The following is a 14,851-nucleotide window of genomic DNA, read 5'->3' as shown; positions in this document are numbered from 1 at the left end:
AACACTTTATCTGTGCCTGATTGAGCTTGCCTGGCTTCAATGGAACCAATAGAAATGTTGCAAAATTGTTAACTTTTCCCTGGCACTCCAGGCAAGCCAAAGAAAATGCTCAAAGTATCTTGTAAGACTTCAAATGGTATTTGAACCCAGGTTTGTCAGTTTTGATCATCTCTTATATGTCAGGATATTAATTAAAAAGTTGTGGCCTCGTTTGGAGGAAAGGTTATTGTTAGAACAGTAATTATACCAGGAAAATAAACAGACTGAGGTTTCCTGCCTTCTTCTTCCCCTCCATTTACATTTACATTTACATTTAAGTCATTTAGCAGACGCTCTTATCCAGAGCGACTTACAAATTGGTGCATTCACCTTATGACATCCAGTGGAACAGCCACTTTACAATAGTGCATCTAAATATTTTAAGGGGGGGAGGAGGGGTGAGAAGGATTACTTTATCCTATCCTAAGTATTCCTTAAAGAGGTGGGGTTTCAGGTGTCTCCGGAAGGTGGTGATTGACTCCGCTGTCCTGGCGTCGTGAGGGAGTTTGTTCCACCATTGGGGAGCCAGAGCAGCGAACAGTTTTGACTGGGCTGAGCGGGAACTGTACTTCCTCAGTGGTAGGGAGACGAGCAGGCCAGAGGTGGATGAACGCAGTGCCCTTATTTGGGTGTAGGGCCTGATCAGAGCCTGGAGGTACTGAGGTGCCGTTCCCCTCACAGCTCCGTAGGCAAGCACCATGGTCTTGTAGCGGATGCGAGCTTCAACTGGAAGCCAGTGGAGAGAGCGGAGGAGCGGGGTGACGTGAGAGAACATTTCTTTCCTCTCTTTTTTGTCTCTCTTAAAATAACAAATTAAAAGCAAGTAAGTAGCGTTTTCACAGCAGAGAGATAGGGTGTTGTTCAGTTTCTGAAAGCAAGGGTGGACCGGAATTGAATTTGGCCACAATTTACTAGAACCTGTTCGTGCAAGTTCTGATTTATGGGTTGATGTCTGGAGTTTTGGTGTTTGGACCACAAAACACTTTGTGACAACATCTCTGCTGTGCAGTATAGCAGAATGATAAACACTGTGTTAATCAAATAAGTAAGATTCACAACACATCCTGAAAAACCTTGTGTAAAAAAAAATACAAATATATTTCACAGAAATGTAGCAGGTGTTGGGGATTACCCTGGGGGTCAGGTGTGGGGCTTCACCAGTGCCATGATTACTGTATATATGTGATAACCTTTGTATGCTTGCAATGTACAGTGAGCGATAAGTAATGGGTAAATGAAGGTGTACTGCATTAGTTGTCAAGCTGAGAATTGTCTGCACCTGCTGATAGTCAAGCAGGCTCAAGGCTGAGATAGTAGGGTGAGAAACCACAGTCTACAATTTGTATCTAATCCAATGCAACAATCTTAAGGTATGATTGACGGTAGGTTGTCCACACCACTAGTATAAAGAGCGTTGTCTCCTGTTTCGCCACACAGATCTTTACTATCGACTACTGAGGTATGATTGACGGTAGGTTGTCCACACCACTAGTATAAAGAGCGTTGTCTCCTGTTTCGCCACACAGATCTTTACTATTGACTAGTGAGGTATGATTGACGGTAGGTTGTCCACACCACTAGTATAAAGAGCGTTGTCTCCTGTTTCGCCACACAGAACTTTACTATCGACTAGTGAGGTATGATTGACGGTAGGTTGTCCACACCACTAGTATAAAGAGCGTTGTCTCCTGTTTCGCCACACAGATCTTTACTATCGACTAGTGAGGTATGATTGACGGTAGGTTGTCCACACCACTAGTATAAAGAGCGTTGTCTCCTGTTTCGCCACACAGATCTTTACTATCGACTAGTGAGGTATGATTGACGGTAGGTTGTCCACACCACTAGTATAAAGAGCGTTGTCTCCTGTTTCGCCACACAGATCTTTACTATCGACTACTGAGTTACTCTGTATGTGAATCTCTGTCTGCAATTGCATTTTATTACTAAAGAGTTTTATACCAAGGTTCCTGTGTCTGTGTCATCTGTCTGGAAGACTGATTGCTAAAGGAAACTTACATCACCCCATGCAAAGGACCAACCAATACAGGGAATTCAAAAGGTTAGCAACAAATCTATTCTGTGTGCTTTATTTCTCCTAAAAACAGTGGGGGATTTGAAAAGGTGGTGTGTTGAAGGATTCCCACCAGGAGAGTTGGAAAGGTCTACATGATCTACATGATCTACATGTGTAGTAGATTATGGATTGTCCCTTCAGGCATTGCCTGTAAACTCCAATGTGCAGTGATCTCATTTGTGATGACCCTGTTTTCACGTTTAGCAGCACAATTCACAGCATGGGACTCAATGGGTTTTGTGGCATCACACTATGTAATGGTCCAGTTTACTTTGACTCAACAGAAAATGAAAGATATAAAGAGTTTTTCTGATCAGGATGTGTATTGAGTCCATAGGCCTTGTATGTATTGTCTGTATGGTGTTCATTTTAGGACATTCTCCGTCTACTACTGAAACTCACCTTAAACCTCTCTTCATCCATTTAAATGCATTAATTGGTGACTATGGGGACGCTTTACTATATTGAGAGAGGATTTGTGTGGATGTTGGTAGTAGGCTTCAACAGTCTTCCAAACTAATGCCAGTGAAATAACCCTGTCTGTATTTTCTATTTCAGTCAGTTAATATTGTATATAGTGTAACTTGATCATTCGGTACTTACTCTATGGTAAATTTAATAGCCACAAATTGTATTGTGTTTTTTTTGGCCTTATGAATGTTGTTGTCTCTGGCGTCTCAGAGATGAGTTGAGACACAAATGGACCCAAACACAATAGCTTAGGAATGGAGAAGTGAAGTGTGAAAAATAGGCAGGGATCCTCAAGGGACGGTTTTTATGAGTGCTCTGTCATTTCTGAGTTCCAAATGGCACCCTATTCCTACGTAGTCCACCACGTTTGACCAGTACCCTTGTCAAAAGTAGTGCACTATGTAGGTTAATAGGGTGCCTTTTGGAACACTGCATAATTATTCCTCAGTTCGTTTATAGGGCTTAAAGGATGCCAGCTCCCGGCAGATATTTCCCTTTAAAGATATTTTGTTTTAATCACAAAGGCTTGCCGTTAAAATTTATGAAGGAAGGGAATATGAATAATTAACATTTAAATGCACTGATGGGCTCGTGCTACACGGCCTCATAAGCAATTATTTTATTGGGCCTTTCCTTCACATTTACAGATGCATATTTCTGTTATTCCAGGGTCAGGAGTGCTACAAGACTAGACCTAAATGTCTCACCTGTCTGTATGGTTTCTATTTTTAAGACATCATAAGTGAGTCAGAAAATAAAAAATGTAGGTTCAGATAAGAAAGTAACGGACCTGAGCTGACCTACTTTATAGTCAGGGCTTGAAACAGCACATCGTACATGCTGAAAACAAGACACGCTGGGCACAATTTATTATACATAGAAGCTACATAAAGCTTGTGCTGTTTTATGTATTAGGGTCAGATGGGCTCATATCATATTAAATTAAAAACTGATAAATTCTTAAAAGCTGAAACTGTCGATGTCAATCACCTGCCAACCACTAGGTGTCACAATATTAACATCCAGAGATATCTCAACGCACACACAAACGCACACACACATGCTTACACACATACACACACACACACACACACTCACAGTTGCGTATACACACACAAGCACACGGCACCAAATTTAGCCTGAATCATCAGTGACATTATTAAATGCTGATAAAGATAAAGGTCTCTGCTGCTCGCTATCTTTCATCACGGCATGTCCCCCTTTCTCTCTCTTTATCTACTGCATTCCCTCTTCTGAATGATCTATCCCTCTTCTCCAAGTTTCTCTCCTTACCTCTCTCATACCCTTTCTCTCTCTTTCTTATACAACGCAGGATTCATTTAATGCTGGCCTTGGCAGGATCTGTAGTTGCCTGACCTTTCTGAGGATGTGAGAGACGGTGAATGTTTTCTCTACTGTGCTTGTAATGTTATTAAACAACTGTAGTGGTGTGGTGGCTGGTAAGGGTGACCTGAAGGTATAGCAATAGCATCACCGTGGCTGGTATATGGTGAACACCTGAAATATTTAATTAAATCCCAAATGCAAATCAAATCAAATCAAATGTATTTATAAAGCCCTTCTTACATCAGCAGATATCTCAAAGTGCTGTACCGAAACCCCAAACAGCAAGAAATGCAGGTGTTGAAGCACATGTTAGGTCACATGTTTTTATCTACTGGTAACACTGCATGTTATTTCAAATAAACACATTTGAGGAAAACAACACTGAGCCTCTTCCGGGAACCCCCGCTGCTCAGAAGGGCTGAGGGCTCCGAATCTCTGTAGCTGACGTGAGTAGAACTTTCAAGCGTGGTAACCGTCGCAAGCCTGCTGGCCCAGACGGCTTCCCTAGCTGCATCCTCAGAGCATGCGCAGACCAGCTGGCGGACATATTTACGGACATTTTCAACCTCTCACTATCCCAGTGTGTTGTCCCCACTGGCCACCATCAGACTGTTGAACAGCTTCTGCTACCAGACCATCGGACAGCTTCCGTTACCAGACCATTGAACAGCTTCTGTTACCAGACCGTCAGACAGCCATCGCTAGCCATCTACCAGGTGACTCTCACACACACGCACACACACACACACACACGCACACGCACGCGCACGCTCGCGCACAGGCGCATGCACACGCACATGCGCAGTCCCATGCTATAGAGTCATTGAATCCAGGGCCTACTCTAATGTATCTACTGGATTCTTGACCTATCCTACTCTAATATTCAGCATCTACTGTAATATAGCTAATGCATTCTAGCTACCGCTGGGCCAATTGTGCGCCGCCCTATGGAACTCCCAATCATGGCCGGATGTGATAAAGCCTGAATTCTGGATTCTTGACCTGGCCTACTGTAATATATCTACTGGATTCTTGACCTGGCCTACTGTAATATATCTCCTGGATTCCTGACCTGGCCTACTGTAATATATCCACTGGATTCCTGACCTGGCCTACTCTAATATTTCTACTGGATTCTTGACCTGGCCTTGTCTAATATATCTACCACTGTGTTTTTTATGTACATTCTCTCAGTGCATATACATATATATTGCATTTGATTACTGCTACAGTGCAATTGGGTTGTTAATCAGATTCGTCCCACTGTTTATTGTCTTTAAAAAAAAAAATATTTGAACTGTTTGACATTTTAGTGCATTGTTAGGAGCTAGTAACAAAAACATTTCACTGCACCAGCTATAGCACCTGCTGAACTGTGTAAACGACCAATAAACTTTGATCTGAGAAGTTACTATGAAACTTCATGTTATTACAATGATGTTGCTACTGTTATTACTGTACTGTGTAGCAGTAGTAGTAGTATAGTAATAGTAGTAACTTAGTATTGTGTAGTAACATATGTATAAACGCAACTTAAGGGGTTAACTATTTTCTGTTCCTCTCTTGTCTAAGAACAGAAAGATTGTCCCAACTATTATAATTCAGATGAGCTAAATAGACAAAACTCTTATGTTTTCCCAACCTGGCAGGGTCCTGAAATGACTAAATGACATGCTGTGGCAGAAATTGATATTGAGCTCACATTCTCTCGAGTTGACTCATTCACAGCTCTAACACAGTTTCATGTAGAGCATGTGGGAAGATTTAGCTCCCCATGCATGTGTCCCAAATGGCACCTTATTCCCTACATAGTGCACTATATAGATACTAGGGTGCAATTTGGGACACAGGTAAGGGCTAGCATGGAGCAGCACACTAGTAGAACTCCACACAGACATTTCCATAGCTTGTATTTTCAATGTGTTGCTAGCATTGCTGTACCTGGGCTGGCACTGAACTCCCCGTCCTCTGGGAACTTTGGAATAATCAAAGACGCCTCATCCAGGACCTGAATGAGGATTTAGTTTTATTTTAATTCAGAGACAGCAGTATATTACTGATTTGAGGAATGAGGAGGAGAAGAGGAGAGTGGGATGAGAGAAAAAGAGTAGAGGCAAGGCCAGGAGTTTTAAAGGTATTTTTGGAAGAATGTGCAGTTATATCCCCTACTCCTCTTATCCTTCCCTTCTTTCTCCGTCTCGCCATCCCTTACATGAGAAACAGATTGAAAGCCAGAACTGATAGCAGAATGACAGAAATCTCAATCAAGATATTAATTTAATGGGTTTAGAATGTGATGTATTGTTTTTGGAAAGACAGTTATTCCCTTATACAGAAAAATAAACTAACCAGAAAACACATCTTGCCCCTCTACACACTGTGACTGTCTGACGGTTTTCCTGTCAGTGAATGAAAGTCAGCATCGTCTCCAGAGTGATCTGGCATTACTAATTATAGTGTTATTGGTTAGCAGGCTGCCTGCAGAGCCATTGAAGAGGACAAGCATCTGGATGGTATGTCACATCCGTCTGATAATGAGAGAATAGAAAGACAACAGCAGTTGAGAAGATGGAGACGTCTGTCTGCATGCCTTGGTTTAGTTTATTGTTTATTTTGGTGCTGGATCGACCGCCTCCGCATGTTGCTTATTACAGACACAAAGGTATCGATAATACACTTCAACAAAGGCATGTGTGTTAGAAAGCTTTGTGTTCAGGAAGTAGCAGCAATGGATGACATATACATTATGTAATAGGCTGCTGTTACATCATGGTAATACATAATAATTAAACAATAATGGACATGAGAAAAATAAAATGAACCATCACATCCTGCTGTTGCTTGTACTGAATCTCTTACGGTCTGTCTGTCTTTGATTCTTTGATTCCTGACAAAGTTTGTCAAAACATTGGAGTCCTTTGATGCTTTAATGAATTTGATCTGAAAACATTCAAAATATGTGTTTGATGAAGATGTAAGCCTCCCTGGGAGGATGTCCTTATAGTCATATATAGTTCTTCACAGGAAGTAAAGAAATCATCTCATAGTCACTGTCTGTCTTCACAGGAAGTCACAATGCACGTCTCCACAGGAAGTCACTATGTCTGTCTTCACGGAAAGTCACTATGTCTGCCCTCACAAAAAGTCACTACTCTTGTTTCTGATAAGTGGAAAAACAATACTATGCTGTGCCTTTTGGAATGCCGAGGAGATAGATATCTTCTCTTTACTTGTTAGTTGTGCCTGAGGGCAATGGTGTTTGTTAAATAGAGGATTGCTTTTATTAGAAAAAGTGCATCTTCCCGATTGAGAGAGCAAGAAAGAGTAGGTTCTGTGGGGCTGCAGAAAAATAATTTGATTCACAAATTAACTTTAGTCAGTCCCTGTATTCTTGTCAAGTGTGTCCTTTGACCCAGATACATACTGTAGCTAATAAACAACATCCAGGCCAGGGAGACAATCTGAATTAATCATTCAAATGGAATGCTTTTAATAAATGAATACATTAAAACAAATGAAATAATTGAAATATAGTTGTTGCTTAAGTATTCAGGGCCTTTGTTAAGGCAAAAGGGGTGAATTTGGCTTAACAAATCACACAATACGTTACATGGATTCACTCTGTGGTAAATAATAGGGGTTGACATGATTTTTGAATGACTACTCTGTAACGGAATTCGTCTTCTTCAGAGGAGGAGTAGCAAGGATCAGACCAATGTGCAGCATGGTAAGTGTCCATAATGATATATTTAAAAAAAATCAACTGAACAAAATAACAAAAGTACAAACAACCGAAACAGTCCCGTATGGTGAAAACACTAACACGGGATACAACCACCCACAAAACACAATAGAAAACAGGCTACCTAAATATGGCTTCCAATCAGAGACAACGACTGACACCTGCCTCTGATTGAGAACCAGACTAGGCCAAACACATATAAATATAACAAAAGAACAAAACACAGAAAATCAACATAGAATGCCCACCCAACTCACACCCTGACCAACTAAAATAAAGACAGAAAAAAAGGAACTAAGGTCAGAATGTGACATACTCCTTCCTCAGTCACCCATACATGCAATTATCTGCAAATATCAGGTCTGCTGAACGCAAACTTGAAAGTTGTGAACATTCTGCACGCTTTTACTGTGAACACAGGTTGTACACTCTTTATGTTAGTTTTAACAGTGGTCACGTAGGCTGGCTAAGGCTACCATTAAAAACAATGGATAAAATACATCCCATAACATTTTAACATGGAAATAGCTTTTCTATCATTTAGCCCACAGTAGCAGCCAATGTGTGGTGTTCAATGTAGGCCTATATTCCATGACATTTTTGAAGAAAACATCCAGGGCTTGACATTAAAGGAGGTGATTGAAAATATTGGTGTTTGTATTTATGTAGGATGCCCATTAGCTGCTGCCAAGGCAGTCCAAGTGTGACAAAACTAGAGCCTGTAGGACCTGCCTTGTTGACAGTGTTGTTAAAAAGGCAGAGTAGCGGTTTATTATGGACAGTCTTATCCCATCTTAACTTGTATCAACATGTTTTTACCATGACAGATTACAATCCAGAGTTACTGCAAGTATCAAATCAAATCAAATCAATTGTATTTATATAGCCCTTCGTACATCAGCTGATATCTCAAAGTGCTGTACAGAAACCCAGCCTAAAACCCCAAACAGCAAGCAATGCAGGTGTAGAAGCACGGTGGCTAGGAAAAACTCCCTAGAAAGGCCAAAACCTAGGAAGAAACCTAGAGATAAACCAGGCTATGTGGGGTGGCCAAGATGTTCAAATGTTCATAAATAACCAGCATGGTCGTATAATAATAATGCAGAACAGTTGAAACTGGAGCAGCAGCACGGTCAGGTGGACTGGGGACAGCAAGGAGTCATCATGTCAGGTAGTCCTGGGGCATGGTCCTAGGGCTCAGGTCAGTTGAAACTGGAGCAGCAGCACAGCCAGGTGGACTGGGGACAGCAAGGAGTCATCATGTCAGGTAGTCCTGGGGCATGGTCCTAGGGCTCAGGTCCTCCGAGAGAGATAAAGAAAGAGAGAAGGAGAGAATTAGCGAAGTAGTTTAGTCACCTCAATTTGCTCAATTTCCACATAATGAATTACCAGATTTAGTTGAGGTACATTTACATTTACATTTAAGTCATTTAGCAGACGCTCTTATCCAGAGCGACTTACAAATTGCTGCATTCACCTTATGACATCCAGTGGAACAGTCACTTTACAATAGTGCATCTAAATCTTAAAGGGGGGGTGAGAGGGATTACTTATCCTATCCTAGGTATTCCTTAAAGAGGTGGGGTTTCAGGTGTCTCCGGAAGGTGGTGATTGACTCCGCTGTCCTGGTGTCGTGAGGGAGTTTGTTCCACCATTGGGGGGGGCCAGAGCAGCGAACAGTTTTGACTGGGCTGAGCGGGAGCTGTACTTCCTCAGTGGTAGGGAGGCGAGCAGGCCAGAGGTGGATGAACGCAGTGCCCTTGTTTGGGTGTAGGGCCTGATCAGAGCCTGGAGGTACTGAGGTGCCGTTCCCCTCACAGCTCTGTAGGCAAGCACCATGGTCTTGTAGCGGATGCGAGCTTCAACTGGAAGCCAGTGGAGAGGTTTATGGTTTAGTGAATGATTTGTCCAAAATACAATGCTTTTAGTTTTTGTTAAATATTTAGGACTTATTCCTTGAAAACCATTCTGAAACTAAGCGTTAAGTGTTTGTTAAGTGTTGCAGTGATTTCACTCACTGTAGTAGCTAACGTGTATAGTGTTGAGTCATCCGCAAATATAGCCAAACTGTCTTTACTCTAGGCCAGTGGCATGTCATTAGTAAAGGGCCTATGAAGATGCCCTGGGGAATACCTGATTCTACGACACACCTACACATTCAAGTGTTTTTCTTTTTTTCTTTAATTTTCTACATTGTAGAATAATAGTGAAGACATCAAAACTATGAAATAACAGATACGGAATCAGGTAGTAACCAAAAAAGTGTTATACACATCAAAATATATTTTGCATTTGAGATTCTTCAAAGTAGCTACCCTTTCCCTTGATGACAGCTTTGCACGCTCTTGGCATTCTCTCAACCAGATTCTTCTGGAATGCTTTTCCAACAGTCATGAAGGACCGCAGATGTGGCCAGGGCAAAAAATTGCAATGTCCATAATTAGGCAATGATGCCGAAGACAGCACTACAGGGAGGCAGGATGGACAGCTGATCGTCCTCGCAGTGGCAGACCACGTGTAACAACACCTGTACAGGATCGGTACATCTGAACATCACACCTGTGGGACAGGTACAGGATTGCAACAACAACTGCCCGAGTTACACCAGGAACGCACAATCCCTCCATCAGTGCTCAGACTGTCACCAATAGGCTGAGAGAGGCTGGACTGAGGGCTTATAGGCCTGTTGTAAGGCAGATCCTCACCAGACATCACCAGCAACAACGTTGCCTATGGGCACAAACTCACCATCGCTGGACCAGATGGGACTGGCAAAAAGTGCTCTTCACTGATGAGTCACGGTTTTGTCTCACCAGGGGTGATGGTCGGATTCGTGTTTATTGCCGAAGGCATGAGCGTTATACCGAGGCCTGTACTCTGGAGTGGAATCGATTTGGAGATGGAGGGTCTGTCATTTTCTTGGGCAGTGTGTCACAGCATCATCGGACTGAGCTTGTTGTCATTGCAATTGCAAGCAATCTCAATGCTGTGCGTTACAGGGAAGACATCCTCCTCCCTCATGTGGTATCCTTCCTGCAGGCTCATCCTGACATGACTCTCCAGCATGACAATGCCACCAGCCATACTGCTCGTTCTGTGCATGATTTCCTGCAAGACAGGAATGTCAGTGTTCTGCCCATTGCCAGCAAAGAGCCCGGATCTCAATCCCATTGAGCATGTTTGGGACCTGTTGGATCAGAGGGTGAGGGCTAGGGCCATTCCCCCCAGAAATGTCCGGGAACTTACAGGTACCTTGATGGAAGAGTGGAGTAACGTCGCTCAGCATGAACTGGCAAATCTGGTGTAGTCCATGAGGAGGAGATGCACTGCAATACTAAGTAACTGGTTTGGCCACCAGCTGCATTGACTGTTACTTTTGATTTTGACCCCCGTTTTGTTCAGGGACACATTATTCCTTTTCTGTTCGTCAGATGTCTCTGGAACCTGTTCAGTTTATGTATCAGTTGTTGAATCTTGTAATGTTCATAGACATATTTACTCATGTTAAGTTTGCTGAAACCTAACCGTAGTTGTTCTGGCAATACCAGAGGTGTGAAAGGAATGCAATGCATTGTTTATTTGAATATAGTCATTGTAGATTCTTGACATTCCGAAAAAAGGAAAGGTGATAACATCTCCCAAAAATGACCACAACAATGTTGTGTACTCAATGTTGGCATCGCTAGTGGTAATTAACTAGTGATCTCTCGAGTGGTGCAGTGGTCTAAGGCAATGCTTCTCAGCGTAGGAGGTGTCACTATAGTACCTGGTTTGAATCCAGACTGTATCACATCCGGCTGTGATTCGGAGTCCCAATTGGCCCAGCATCGTCCGGGGTAGGCTATCATTTAAAAAAAAATTCTTAACTGACCTGCCTAGTTAAATAAATTTTAAATAAAAAATGTAAGTAGGTCTCTCTCTCTCTCTCTCTCTCTCTCTCTCTCTCTCTCTCTCTCTCTCTCTCTCTCTCTCTCTCTCTCTCTCTCTCTCTCTCTCTCTCTCTCTCTCTCTCTCTCTCTCTCTCTCTCTCTCTCTCTCTCTCTCTCTCTCTCTCTCTCTCTCTCTCTCTCTCTCTCACCTCTTTCTCACATCAATGTCTATCTCCAGCTCAATTTAAGGGCTTTATTGGCATGAGAAAAAATGTGTTTACATTGCCAAAGCAAGTGAAATAGATAAAAAACAAAAGTGAAACAAACAATAAACATCTAACAATAAACAAATAAACAATAAACAACACTCACAAAAGTCCCAAAAGAATGAAGACATGTCAAATGTGTCAGGACCCAGTTACGAACCCGGGTCTCCGGAGTGAGAAACAGTCACTTAACTAACTGAGCCATGAATAGTCGGCAGAACCCAGAAGATGAGGCAGACACAGCAGTACTTGAGACGGTGTATTTAATGAAGTAAAAAGTGAAGTTCTTCAGGAAAACATGTAACTCCACAACCTCAAAAGGAATCCTACAAGAACAAAGGTAATCCTCCAAGACAAAAAAGGTAAATCCACAAGGTGGAAGGTAAAGCACAAAAAGCCTCAAAAGATACTCAAAAAACAAACAAACAAGAACAAAAAACAGAATTCCACAAGAGAGTCCACCGGGATCAACAAGAGTTCTCAGAGTACTAGGGCTGGGTGCTAACATACAAACACAGAGCAAAGAACAGAGGAAAACGAAGGGTTTAAATACAATCAGGGGAAACGAGGCACAGGTGCAAATAATAATGGGGATCAAGGGAAAACAAAAGGTCAAAAGGCACAATGGGGGCATCTAGTGACCAAAAACCGGAACAACCCTGGCCAAATCCTGACAGAATCCCCCCCCTAGGAACAGCTCCTGACGTTCCTACCAGCTCTCTCAGGGTGGAGGGCCCTGAACTGAGGAATGAGGTCAGGGTCCAGTATGTCTTTGGCAGGAACCCAGGAGCGCTCCTCGGGACCGTAGCCTTCCCAGTCCACCAGATACTGCCAGGACCGCTGCACACGGCGGGAATCCAGTATCCGATGGACGGTAATAAGCCGGCAGGCCTCCAATGACACGACGCTGAGGGGGAGGTCTGTCTGCCCGGACAAGGGGAGAAAAAACAACAGGTTTTAATAAGTAAATGTGAAACGTGGGATTAATTTTAAGGGATCTGGGTAAGTGTAGGCGATAAGAAACTGGGTTAACTCTCCTGGCAACCTTAAAGGGACCAATGTATTTTTGGGACAGCTTGCGAGACTCCACCCGTAGTGGTAAGTCTCTTGTGGAGAGCCAGACTCTCTGGCCGGGGCACAGGGTAGGCCCGGGACGGCGACGTCTGTTGGCTTGTTGTTGGTACCTCTGTGAGGAACGCATAAGATTAAGACGGGTCTTCCTCCACATAAGCCGACAGCGTCTGACGAACTTCAAGGCTGAAGGCACTCTGACTTCTGCCTCCTGAACAATGGAGGGGCAGGGTCGTACTCTGAGGATGTTGTAGAGCATGAACCTACAGGAACGGGCCACCGCCTTGATGTTGGTTGAGAACGACAGGGTGTTGTCCAGGATCACGCCAAGGTTCTTAGCGCTCTGGGAGGAGGACACAATGGAGTTGTCAACCGTGATGGCGAGATCATGGAACGGGCAGTCCTTCCCCGGGAGGAAGAGCAGCTCCGTCTTGCCGAGGTTCAGCTTGAGGTGGTGATCCGTCATCCACACTGATATGTCTGCCAGACATGCAGAGATGCGATTCGCCACCTGGTCATCAGAAGGGGGAAAGGAGAAGATTAATTGTGTGTTGTCTGCATAGCAATGATAGGAGAGACCATGTGAGGTTATGACAGAGCCAAGTGACTTGGTGTATAGCGAGAATAGGAGAGGGCCTAGAACAGAGCCCTGGGGGACACCAGTGGTGAGAGCGCGTGGTGAGGAGACAGATTCTCGCCACGCCACCTGGTAGGAGCGACCTGTCAGGTAGGACGCAATCCAAGCGTGGGCCGCGCCGGAGATGCCCAACTCGGAGAGGGTGGAGAGGAGGATCTGATGGTTCACAGTATCGAAGGCAGCCGATAGGTCTAGAAGGATGAGAGCAGAGGAGAGAGAGTTAGCTTTAGCAGTGCGGAGCGCCTCCGTGATACAGAGAAGAGCAGTCTCAGTTGAATGACTAGTCTTGAAACCTGACTGATTTGGATCAAGGTCATTCAGAGAGAGATAGCGGGAGAGCTGGCCAAGGACGGCACGTTCAAGAGTTTTGGAGAGAAAAGAAAGAAGGGATACTGGTCTGTAGTTGTTGACAAGGGAGGGATCGAGTGTAGGTTTTTTCAGAAGGGGTGCAACTCTCGCTCTCTTGAAGACGGAAGGGACGTAGCCAGCGGTCAGGGATGAGTTGATGAGCGAGGTGAGGTAAGGGAGAAGGTCTCCGGAAATGGTCTGGAGAAGAGAGGAGGGGATAGGGTCAAGCGGGCAGGTTGTTGGGCGGCCGGCCGTCACAAGACGCGAGATTTCATCTGGAGAGAGAGAGGGGAGAAAGAGGTCAGAGCACAGGGTAGGGCAGTGTGAGCAGAACCAGCGGTGTCGTTTGACTTAGCAAACGAGGATCGGATGTCGTCGACCTTCTTTTCAAAATGGTTGACGAAGTCATCTGCAGAGAGGGAGGAGGGGGGGGGGGGGGGGGGGTTTAGGAGGGAGGAGAAGGTGGCAAAGAGCTTCCTAGGGTTAGAGGCAGATGCTTGGAATTTAGAGTGGTAGAAAGTGGCTTTAGCAGCAGAGACAGAAGAGGAAAATGTAGAGAGGAGGGAGTAAAAGGATGCCAGGTCCGCAGGGAGGCGAGTTTTCCTCCATTTCCGCTCGGCTGCCCGGAGCCCTGTTCTGTGAGCTCGCAATGAGTCGTCGAGCCAAGGAGCGGGAGGGGAGGACCGAGCCGGCCTGGAGGATAGGGGGCATAGAGAGTCAAAGGATGCAGAAAGGGAGGAGAGGAGGGTTGAGGAGGCAGAATCAGGAGATAGGCTGGAGAAGGTTTGAGCAGAGGGAAGAGATGATAGGATGGAAGAGGAGAGAGTAGCGGGGGAGAGAGAGCGAAGGTTGGGACGGCGCGATACCATCCGAGTAGGGGCAGTGTGGGAAGTGTTGGATGAGAGCGAGAGGGAAAAGGATACAAGGTAGTGGTCGGAGACTTGGAGGGGAGTTGCAATGAGGTTAGTGGAAGAACAGCATCTA

This window comes from Oncorhynchus gorbuscha, linkage group LG06, assembly GCF_021184085.1.
Source record: "Oncorhynchus gorbuscha isolate QuinsamMale2020 ecotype Even-year linkage group LG06, OgorEven_v1.0, whole genome shotgun sequence".
Taxonomy (NCBI): domain Eukaryota; kingdom Metazoa; phylum Chordata; class Actinopteri; order Salmoniformes; family Salmonidae; genus Oncorhynchus; species Oncorhynchus gorbuscha.
This window is presented reverse-complemented; position numbering follows the sequence as displayed.